We start from the raw sequence: 12,036 nt of genomic DNA on the forward strand, positions 1-12,036 counted from the left end.
AAAGCAGTTAGCATGGGACAGTCAACATGGCACTTCAAAGCCTGATCCTTTAAACTAGACCCAGTTCCGGTTGTGGGACAAACGGGGACTGGAGCACAGGCAAAGTGTCCCAGAAAGGAGTTTTACAGAGCCCATGTGTACTCTCACACACAAAGACAGTCAGTGACTTTGCCAAAAGGTCTGATTGGAGCCAAGTGCACCGCACAAGTGACCATAGCTGACAAAGACTGTAGTTGCTTGTTGGATTCAGGATCCCAAGTAACAACGATCCCCAACTCTTTCTATCTAGAGAACCTGTCTCACTTGCCTCTCAATTCCTTGAACGACTTGCTTGAAGTGGAAGGAGCCAACGGTCAAAGCGTCCCTTACCTTGGCTATGTTGAGGCCACCATCAGATTCCCAAAGAGCTTGCTTGGAGTCGACATCGAGGTACCTACGCTGGTCTTGGTTGTACCTGACATGCGCTCCACATTGTCATCAGTGCTTATAGGCACAAATACTTTGGATGTTCTCTATGAAAAGTATGCAGAGATCGCACCTCAGAACTTTGAGTCTCTTCCTTATGGCTACAAAGTCGTCTTAAAGACCCTTGAAATCCGGAAAAAACAGTCTGTTGATTCCAGCCTGGGAGTGGTGAGGCTTCATAGTAGGGACCTCGAGACCATTTCAGCTGGACAGACTAAGGTCCTTCAAGGATCAGTGAGCTGCACAACATCTGGTGTTGGAAAGTGGGTGATGGTGGAGTCACCAAAGTCATCGTCCCTACCTGGTGGCATCCTGGTGACAGATAGCCTGGTAAGTCTACCACCAAAGCCATCACGCTGCATACCAGTCATACTCAGAAACGAGTCACAGCATGACGTCACCCTGCCCCCAAAAGCTGTGATAGCAGAGATACACGCTGTCAAGAGTGTTCAACCTGTCAAGACCCCTGACTCAGACTCTCCTACAAAATCTGACAAAAAACCAAATCTCGACTTTGACTTTACTGATTCTCCTGTACCCAACGAGTGGAAGGAGAGGATAAAAGAGAAGTTGAATTCCATGCCAGAGGTGTTTGCAATGCACGAGCTTGACTTTGGCCGCACTGACAAAACCAAACACCATATAACTCTCGGTGATGAGACACCATTCAAACACAGGCCAAGACCTATACATCCGCAGGACATAGAAGCTGTGCGTACCCATCTCCAGCAACTCCTCGATGCAGAAGTCATCCGTGAATCAGAGTCACCTTTCTCCTCGCCGATCGTAGTCGTCAGGAAAAGGAATGGCGATGTCAGACTCTGCATAGATTACAGAAAATTGAATGCACAAACGGTAAAGGATTCATATGCCTTACCCAATCTGGAAGAGTCCTTCTCAGCATTGACCGGGTCCAGGTGGTTCTCGGTGCTCGATCTCAAATCGGGCTTCTATCAAATAGAGATGGAGGAGGCAGACAAACACAAAACCGCATTCGTCTGCCCTCTAGGATTCTTCGAGTTCAACAGAATGCCTCAGGGGATAACCAATGCCCCTAGCACGTTCCAGAGACTCATGGAGCGTTGTATGGGAGAGTTGAACTTGAAGCAAGTCGTAGTTTTTCTGGATGACCTCATCGTCTTCTCCTCTACATTGGAGGAGCACGAGGAGAGGTTGATGCACGTGCTCAACCGATTGAAAGAGTTTGGCTTGAAACTGTCACCAGGGAAATGCAAGTTCTACCAAACTTCTGTAAAGTACCTCGGGCACATTGTGTCTCAAAAGGGCATTGAGACCGATCCTGACAAATTAGCAGCACTAAAAACCTGGCCAAAACCAAACAACTTGAAGGAGCTAAGAATCTTCCTGGGTTTCTGCGGTTACTACCGCCGGTTCATTAAAGACTATTCTAAGATCGTGAAGCCACTTAACGAGCTCACTGCTGGCTATCCACCACTAAGAAAGCACGCTAAAACCACAGTGAACCCTGAGAAGTATTTCAATCCAAAGGACGTCTTTGGTGACAGATGGACACCTGCTTGCCAAACAGCGTTCGACACTATAATCGAAAAGCTGACAACCGCACCTATTCTCGGGTTTGCTGACCCTAAGCTCTCCTACATTTTACATACAGATGCAAGCACGTCGGGCCTCGGTGCTGCTCTCTACCAGGAGCAACAGGGACAGAAGCGCGTCATTGCTTATGCGAGCCGAGGTCTGTCGAGGTGTGAGTCCAGGTATCCCGCTCACAAATTAGAATTTCTCGCCCTTAAATGGGCAGTAACAGAGAAATTCCAGGATTACCTGTACGGAAACACATTCCTTGCTGTCACAGATAGCAATCCATTAACATACATTCTTACCTCAGCTAAGCTCGACGCCACGAGCTACAGATGGTTGGCCGCTCTGTCAACGTTCGATTTCCAGCTACAGTACAGAGCCGGTAAGCAGAACCAGGACGCGGACGGACTGTCCAGACGTCCTCACGGCAGAGTACCTGATGACACATCATCACAAAAAGAGTTGGAGAGAATACAACAATTCACAAAAAGACACTTGTCAGAGGCTGATTATGCACACCTGAATGAAAGCACCATCAAAGCCATCTGTGAGAAGCATTTGGTCCATGAAGTAATCAACAATCACCCTGGGGAAACATCACCCAGCACCACCTTGGTTGTGTCACTTGCCCACCACCCAAAGGCTCTCCCTCAAAGCTTTGAAGAGGAGGATCAGCTTGGTGGCTTACCTGTCATTCCACCATTAGCACCAGCTGAACTAAGAGACAAACAAAATGCTGATCCCTGCATTGGTGAAGTCATCAGGCAAGTGGAGTCAGGAGAGAAACCTCCACCCTCCTTGAGGAAAGAACTTCCTGAGCTTGGTCTCTTATTGAGGGAGTGGAACAAACTGGAGGTCTCAAATGGTGTTTTGTATCGCAGGCGACAAGAGGGTGCTCAGACTCACTACCAGCTTGTACTCCCTGAAGCCCTGAGATCCGTAGTCCTCGAGAGCCTCCACGACGACATGGGCCATATGGGCACAGAGCGCATGCTAGATCTTGTCCGGAAGCGATTCTATTGGCCCAAAATGTCAACTGAGGTGGAAAATAAAGTCAGAAACTGCAACCGTTGCATACGACGTAAGACCATGCCCGAGAAAGCGGCACCACTCATCAACATCGTGGCTACAAGACCACTTGAACTCGTGTGCATGGATTTTCTCAGTGTGGAGCCGGACTCAAGTAACACAAAAGACATTTTGGTCATTACCGACCATTTTACGAAATATGCAGTGGCAGTCCCCACCCCAAATCAGAAAGCCAGGACAGTGGCCAAGACCCTGTGGGACCACTTTTTCGTTCATTATGGCATTCCTGAAAGACTCCACAGTGACCAAGGTCCTGACTTTGAGTCTCAAACAATAAAAGAACTGTGTGAGCTCATTGGCACTCAAAAGATAAGAACCACGCCTTACCATCCGAGAGGGAACCCTGTAGAACGCTTCAACAGGACCCTGCTCAACATGTTGGGCACCCTTGAAAACCAGAAGAAGAGTCACTGGCGTGAGTATGTCAGGCCGTTAGTACACGCTTATAATTGTACTAAGAGCGAGACAACCGGCTTTACCCCCTACGAGTTAATGTTCGGGCGTCAGCCGAGACTGCCAGTTGACCTAGCCTTTGGCCTACCAGTCAATCATCAGCCAGGCTCTCACTCGCAATATGTCCGCAACCTGAAATCTCAACTTGAAGACAGTTACAGAGTAGCAACTGAGAATGCTAAAAAGACAGCTAATCGCAACAAAGCAAGGTTTGACAAGCATGTTGTTGACTCCACCTTGAAAGAAGGCGACAGAGTCTTGGTTCGAAATGTCCGTCTCAGAGGCAAGCACAAGTTAGCTGACAGGTGGGAGTCCGACGTGTATGTTGTCCTGAGACAGTCCGGAGACATCCCAGTGTATGTTGTGAAACCTGAGACAAGAGATGGTCCACAAAGAACTCTTCATCGTGACCTCCTGCTGCCATGTGGTTTCCTTCCTGCGACCCCGGTCGAAAGCGAAACTAACCCACCAAAAGCAGTAAGGCGACCAAGAACTCGACAACATTCTAAAAATGACACATCAAATGGAGCTGATGGGGATGAATCCCAATCTGATTCTGAGGGATATCACTATCGCAGAAACCTAAGAGTGGAAACACTAGGTTTCAACCTGACTTCAGAACCTACGGAATACTTACCTGAAAGGAATGAACCAGAACCTGACTTGACTGCTGTTGAGCAAGATCCTTCAGACGTAGCCAAAGCTTTCCCTGAAGATCCTCCAGTAGAAACTTATGATTTAGGCTTACCTGATACTGAAGAGAAAGACCTACCTGATCCTGAAGAGAGGAACTCAATCGCTGAACAGGAAATTGGAAGCCTACCTGAGAAAGACCTGGATAATGTCCATCCTTCTACTCAACCTGCTCAGGAGAGCAAGGAAAACACAAGTGATCTGGGTCAAACGGACAACCAAAATGAAAGTGACTGTTCGGGAAGACCTGTCAGAGACAGAAAACCGACTAAAAGACTGACTTATCCTGAGCTAGGAAACCCGTTGGTTACAATAGTTCAGTCCTTATTTCAAACCTTGAGTGATGTGTTTACAGATTCTCTTGAAGAACCTAGCTTTCCAAAAACTCCTAGAGTTATGACAGTATAAATTCAAAATGCACAGGGACGTGCATTAGGTAAAGAGGGGAGGATGTAACCCATGTTAAAATCTGACATAAAAAAGAATAAACAGTTGATTAAAAGTCTGCAGACAGAAAATAACGTCACTGCCCCTTTAAGGAACTAGCGTTACAGACGCAGCACCTGAGTGACGCTGCAGTACACAGACCGGAGGGAGAGAGCAGAGGAGGAGTCGGAGAGAAGAGCGGTGATTAATTAACAGGAAAAAGTTAATATTATGGTGAAAAAAACATAATCTACCTGGTCGGGAACTGACAGGGATTTTATGAGAACTAAGCTACATCGGGTTTGGTGAGTTTTATGTTTATTTTCCTGCATTTTCACCGTGTCGTACTTTTTCTTTTGGCGGAGGGCTAATGCTAAAAAAATGTAGCCGTTACAAAGAAATGCTCTGTCATAAACTGTTACCTGATTAATATATTGGGTTTATGAAGAAGAGTTTATTTGTATAATTTGAGGATTTAAAAAGAGTTTTATTGTGTTTGTGACCTGTTACACAGGTCAGGTTTTTTGCTTGGTTGGAAGCTCGGTCGGAGCAAGGATTGGTTTGCCGTGTGCGGCGTGCACATTCACAGACGGGATTCAAGATGGCGAGCCAGACCCAGACCTTCAATTCATCTTCTCCATCGCATTAGGGAGGGATTCTCCTGCGTGTGGTAATTCGCTGCCGGAGCGGTAGGAATATCAGGAACTAGTTCGAACTGAACTGACCAGAACTGAGAACTGATTGAATTATTATCCTTTTTGGACTGAGTCAAACTGAAGCTTTTCACTGAACTGAGTTTTTGACTAGAACTTGAATTTAAAGTGCCATACTTTGATTTTCATATGTTTATGTGTCTGAATGTGATTTGAATAGTTGTGGTCCACTTTGATTTAATTGTGTTTGAAGGTATTTTTCTTACCTCTAAAAGAAAGGAGATTGAGTTAACTCAGGAAGAAAAATAGGAATCTTAAAATAGATGCAACCTAGGAAAAAAAGACTGGTTTAACTAACTCAAATTAGTCTTATTAAAATAAGCTAGGTAAACTAAAGAGCAAAAAGAAAGAGTGACATACTCTTTATTTTTTTTTCCTTTTCAATTATATTTGCCTCCTTATTAAGAACCTGCAGGGTAATTTTTGTTTCATGTATTGTATTTTATGTGTGTGTTTTTGCATTCAGTAAATTGCCGGCCTGTTCCACTTAAAGCAGCGATCTCTGGTGTTGTTATTCTTGCTCCCCACTCCTTAGAGCCTAGAACTGGTCCAGTGGCGCAGTTAGCGGTGTGACACCGGTGCTACAAATGCCCTCTGGAAAGTGGGACCTCTCTTAAACAGAGTAAACCCAGACTGTTTCAATCTGCTGAGACCACAGAAGCCCTGTGTAGATGATTCCCTTCGGAGGTCGGTCTTACTGCAGTTGTGCCAGGGAAACCAAATCCTTCAGAGGCCTACCTTACAGAGTACTTGTTATCATTTTGCCCCAGCTCAGGCTCCTCAACAGCTGGTATGTTGTCCTCTGAGATTTCAACATCCTGCTCTACTGTGTTCCCACACTCACTATACCGTACCTCTCCTTTCTCTTTCAATTGTTAATGTGGAACATAAAAACTGGAAATCATTGCTCACATCCACCAAGAGTGTGGTTACTTCAAACAGTACACAGGTAGCCAGGTTTCTGAAACAAATTTCAGTGCCTGCAAACTTCAGACATTTGCTCATGTCTGAAGGCGGCCTGGTATGTCGTCCTCTGAGATTTCAACTTCCTGCTTTACTGTGTTTTCCCTCTCCACCTCATCTACTTGAGTCCTGCTGTACTGTCAAAAGGGCATCCTGTGCTTTCTAATGACTGAAATCACACACAGACACAGATGTAGAGTACATAATCAGCCAAAAAGGTTGATTTCAGAAACTATTTAGTTCAATGATTTATACCATTAGTAACTTATTTGCAAAAAGTGCATTATACTTCTCTTTTACTTTCTCTTTCAATTCTTAATGTGCAACATAAAAGCAGGACATCTGCCCACATCCACCAAGTGTGTGGTTACATCAAACAGTACACAGGCAGCCAGGTTTCTGAAACAAAAGTCAGTGCCTGCAAACTTCAGACATTTGCTCATGTCTGAAAGCAGCCTTAAAACTGAAAGCACTCTGGAGCTGAAAAAAGTTCTTTAGCATATCAGTGTTCATGACATGACTTGGATACTCAGTTCTAGTTAGAGCCAATTCAATAAGTTGAGACAGATTCTTCAAGATTTGAGAGTCCATCAAATAAATGATTGTGATGTCTCTGATCAGGGGGAAAGAATAATGCCCTCTGGAAACTGAGACCTCTCAAACAGAGTGAACCCAGGCTGCCTCCGTCTGCCGAGACCACAGAAGGACTCTGTAGCTGAGCAGATGATTTTCTTTGAGGTGACTAATAGATGTGCAGAATGAAGTTTAATGAAAAGCTTGACTATGAGAAGTTAAAACAATGTTTTAGTGTTTACAGGTGCTGGTCATAAAATTTGAATATCATGAAAAACTGGATTTATTTCAGTAATTCCATTCAAAAAGTGAAACTTGTATATTATATTCATTCATTACACACAGACTGATATATTTCAAATGTTTATTTCTTTTAATTTTGATGATTATAACTGACAACTAATGAAAACCCCAAATTCAGTATCTCAGAAAATTAGAATATTGTGACACCTGGTGTCACACTCTAATCAGCTAATTAACTCCAAACTCCTGCAAAGGCCTTTAAATGGTCTCTCAGTCTAGTTCTGTAGGCTACACAATCTTGGGGAAGACTGCTGACTTGACACCTTGCACAAAGTGGGCAAGACACAAAAGGTCATTGCTGTTCACAGAGCTCTGTGTCCAAGCACATTAATAGAGAGGTGAAGGGAAGGAAAAGATGTGGTAGAAAAAAGTGTACAAGCAATAGGGATAACCACATCCTGGAGAGGATTGTGAAACAAACCCATTCAAAAATGTGGGGGAGATTCACAAAGAGTGGACTGCAGCTGGAGTCGATGCTTCAAGAACACCACGCACAGACGTATGCAGACATGGGTTTCAGCTGTTGCAGTCCTTATGTCGAGCCACTCTTGAACAAGAGACGGCGTCAGAAGCGTCTCGCCTGGGCTAAAGACAGAAAGGACTGGACTGCTGCTGAGTGCTCCAAAGTTATGTTCTCTGATCAAAGTCAATTTTGTATTTCCTTTGGAAATCAAGGTCCCAGAGTCTGGAGGAAGAGAGGAGAGGCACAGAGTCCACGTTGCTTGAGGTCCAGTGTAAAGTTTCCACAGTCAGTGATGGTTTGGGGTGCCATGTCATCTGCTGCTGTTGGTCCACTGTGTTTTCTGAGGTCCAAGGTCAACGCAGCCGTCTACCAGTTTAGGGCTTCCTGCTGCTGACCAACTTTAGGAGATGCAGATTTCATTTTCCAACAGGACTTAGAACCTGCACACAGTGTCAAAGCTACCAGTACCTGCTTTAAGGACCATGGTATCCCTGTTCTTAATTGGCCAGCAAACTCGCCTGACCTTTAACCCCATAGAAAATCTATGGGCTATTGTGAACAGGAAGATGTGATACGCCAGACCCAACAATTCAGAAGAGCTGAAGGCCACTATCAGAGCAACCTGGGCTCTCATAACACCTGAGCAGTGCCACAGACTGATCGACTCCATGCCACGCCGCATTGCTGCAGTAATCCAGGCAAAAGGAGCCCCAACTAAGTACTGAGTGCTGAACATGCTCATACTTTTCATGTTCATACTTTTCAGTTGGCCAACAGTTCTAAAAATCCTTTTTTTGTATTGGTCCTAAGTAATATTCTAATTTTCTGAGATACTGAATTTGGGGTTTTCATTAGTTGTCAGTTATAATCATCAAAATTAAAAGAAACAAACATTTGAAATATATCAGTCTGTGTGTAATGAATGAATATAATATACAAGTTTCACTTTTTGAATGGAATTAGTGAAATAAATCAACTTTTTCATGATATTCAAATTTTATGACCAGGACCTGTACACACACACACACACACACACACAGAGGGAGAGAGAAAAAAGAAGAGGAGAAAAGGGAAGAAACAAAGATGGAGAAAGATGCAGAGACAGGAAGAGAAGAAGAAGAGGAAGAGGACAGCAAGAGGAAGAACAAAGGTAAGTGAGAGACAAAGAGCAAGCGCATCATTTTGTAACTTTAGAGATGGTAACTGCTCACTTGCCTTTAACTCCTCTCAATTTAAATAAAGTCTCAACCCCCTGAAACTTGAACCCCAACCAACCACCCTTTGAGGCTCTGCTAACTTTGGTCCCACGTGTACCCAATGGTTTACACAGCTCTGGCAGATGTCACAATGTTGGATCTTCTCCCAATTTAAACCTCTTAGACAATCCCCACTTAGTTATAATTTATCCACTCACTAATTTATGTTATACAAACACAGGTGGGTCTGCAGAACTCAATTTCCAGGGGGCCCACTTGTCATAATTGAAATTCAACATGAAGTGACAAAGTCACGTGAACCAAAGATGTTCCTGAATCCCACCAATCACATAAATGAGAAATGGATATAGATTATTATAATCTAAAGCATGCAGTGTTCATTAATCCAGTGTGTGTGACTAATATATTTTAAGTTAAGATGTAAATATAGTGACAGTAAATATCAATATCAAAGTAATAAAACTCTGCGTTCCTGAGCAAAGAATTTAATTTCTAAGTTTGATCCAGCCAGTAATAAGACTGCTTCTATTGCAGAGTAGGCCAGTTCTTGGACTGTCCTAGAGACTGTGTGCTCTGCTCCTGTGCTGGCTTCTCTTGAGACAGTTGTTAATTCTACACCAACATTCTCAGCGTTTGCTAATCTGTTATCCTGAGTAGGATAACTTAACAACATTTTCCAATTTGTGGAGAAAGAAACAGTTTGCTGTGAGCCAGTCTTCCTTATACCTGTTTATGAACTGGCCCTTCCTTTGATTGTTCTGTTACTCTGCCTACTTGCTTTGTTCTGCCTAAAAGTATAAGGACTTTTCTGCCTCCAAGACTGTACTGTTCATCTGTGCAGCCCACCTCAGAGACTGCTGCTCCACCTGAAGCTTCTGCTGTGCCTGAGCACCCTGCACCCAAACTCGGTTCTCGGTGGGGGTGGGTAGAGCTCAGACCGTCCCAGCACCCATATGTGCTGTTTGAGTGGTGGCATCCAAGAAAAACCAAGTGGAGATATCTGGAAGAAAGCATTTCTTTTGTGTGAAAACCTTTCCCAGCTTGGGTAGCTTACCTTTTACTGTTGCGTTCACATTTTTGTCTTCGTCTGGACGAAGCAACTTTACCCAGAAAACATTAAGCAAGAAAAGTAAAGGAGAAAGAGAAAATTTGGTAAGTTGCTCTTTTTTCCCCCATCACTTAACAATTTTGTTTCAGATGTGCTTCAAGATGGTCTCCCCACAGTTATCCTACAATTACCTTTGTACCAGTTATGGTTTTGTAATAATAACAATATGAATTAAAAGTAACAGTGATCATCTTGTAGTGATAAAATCTTGTTAGTTGCACAAATCAGTTATTACTATTCTTGACAGTCTTGATATTTTGTGGGTTAATCTATACATTTTATACAGAAAAATGAGCCCTGTCAGACAAGGCATATGAATCATAAGCTGTTCTTGCCTGTAGAGAGGCTCAAAATGAGATCAGAGCTCCCATCCTCTTCAGAAGGTGAGGTCACAATTTGGTGGATGCAAAATTACTCTTATGTGCACAGTTGCACTTCCACACTATTGATATTTGAGATTATCTGAGCTTTGTGACATGGTGTGGTATCCTGCTGGAAGCAGCCACCAGAAGATGGGTACACTGTGGTCATAAAGGGATGGACATGGTCACTAATACTAAGTTAGGTTGTGGCATTTAAACCATTAAATTAGTACAAAGGGGATCAAAGTGTGCCAAACAAATATGCCCCCACCATTACACCACCACCTAAACTGCTGATAAACAACATGTTTTCCTGTTTACACCATCTGAATGTTACTTAATCAGAAATTGAGACTCCTCTGACAGGAAACTTTTTTCCGGTCTTCTATTGTCCAGTTTTTGTGAGCCCATTCAAACTGAATCCTTAATATCCTGTTCTTAGCTGACAGACCCAGTGTGGTCTTCTGCTGCAGCAGCACATCTGCTTCAACACTGAACGTGTACATTCAAAGAGTGTCTTCTGCTTGAAGCAGTGTGGCCATTCTCCTCTTACTTCTGACATCAATGAGACATTTGTGCCCAGAGAACTGCTGCTTACTGGATATTTTCTCCTTTTTTTTGGATCATTCTCAGTAAACCCCAGAGATGGTTGTGTGAGAAAGTTTTCTCATATCAGACACTCTGATACTGAGAATTCCAAGCATGCACAATAATGCTGAATAAAACAATAATGTTGTTTTTTTAAAGTGGTTTCTGAGCGTTTTTTGGTTGGATGTCATTTTACTAGAGCCAAAGATGGATCAGATGGATCATCATGCACAGGCTGCTCTGCAACTGTTCTTCAGTCTATTATCTATTCTAACTGGTCCCAGTCTCATCCTGCTGCTGCGTCCTCCCTTTTTGAGACTGTGGCATGATGTTGTTTTCCATGTTGATTTTTTTTTTTTACACCTAAGGAAGAAATCAAGATTTTTTTAAGTACATTGATATGACATGAAATTGTCACTCACGTTTTGATTTGTCACTAAAATAGTTTGGGGTCTATTCTATTCAAATATCTCCATAAAAATGTGTCTGCATACGCCTGAGAAAGTATACAGCTGCGCTCCTGATTTGAACTATCCTAGATCTCCTTTGGATAGTTTCCTAGATAACTGCTGTGTTGTTGCAGTGAAAGACCACCCGAGGGCGCTCAAGGACATTGTAGTGCTGAACCCAGAAGGAAACTGAAGACAATATAATTAGGAAGCATGTGTTATGCTAAAGATAATACATCCTCTTTTCTGTTTATTTGTTGCATGTCTTTTTTTTTTTTTTTTTTTTTAATGTTACTTTACATCTTAAAGATATCTGTGGAACATATGAATGTCCCAAGAAAATTGTAGGAAAATTGAATATTCAAAAAAGAAAACTGTGGGATAATTAAGATCAGCATCCTCATTCTCCTGGACCTTTCAGCAGCTTTTGTCACAAACTAACTTTTCATCAGCTAGCTATGTTGGCCTCACTGGTGTAGTGCTGCCGTGTTTTCAGGCTGATTGTAAACCTGACATTCTCATCACATATCAAATCCATCTATAAACCTGTCTTCTCCCATCTCCAGACTCTGTCCATTACTTTCAGACTCTGCATCTGAAACCTCATTCAT

This window comes from Archocentrus centrarchus, chromosome 9 (genome assembly GCF_007364275.1).
Source record: "Archocentrus centrarchus isolate MPI-CPG fArcCen1 chromosome 9, fArcCen1, whole genome shotgun sequence".
Taxonomy (NCBI): Eukaryota; Metazoa; Chordata; class Actinopteri; order Cichliformes; family Cichlidae; genus Archocentrus; species Archocentrus centrarchus.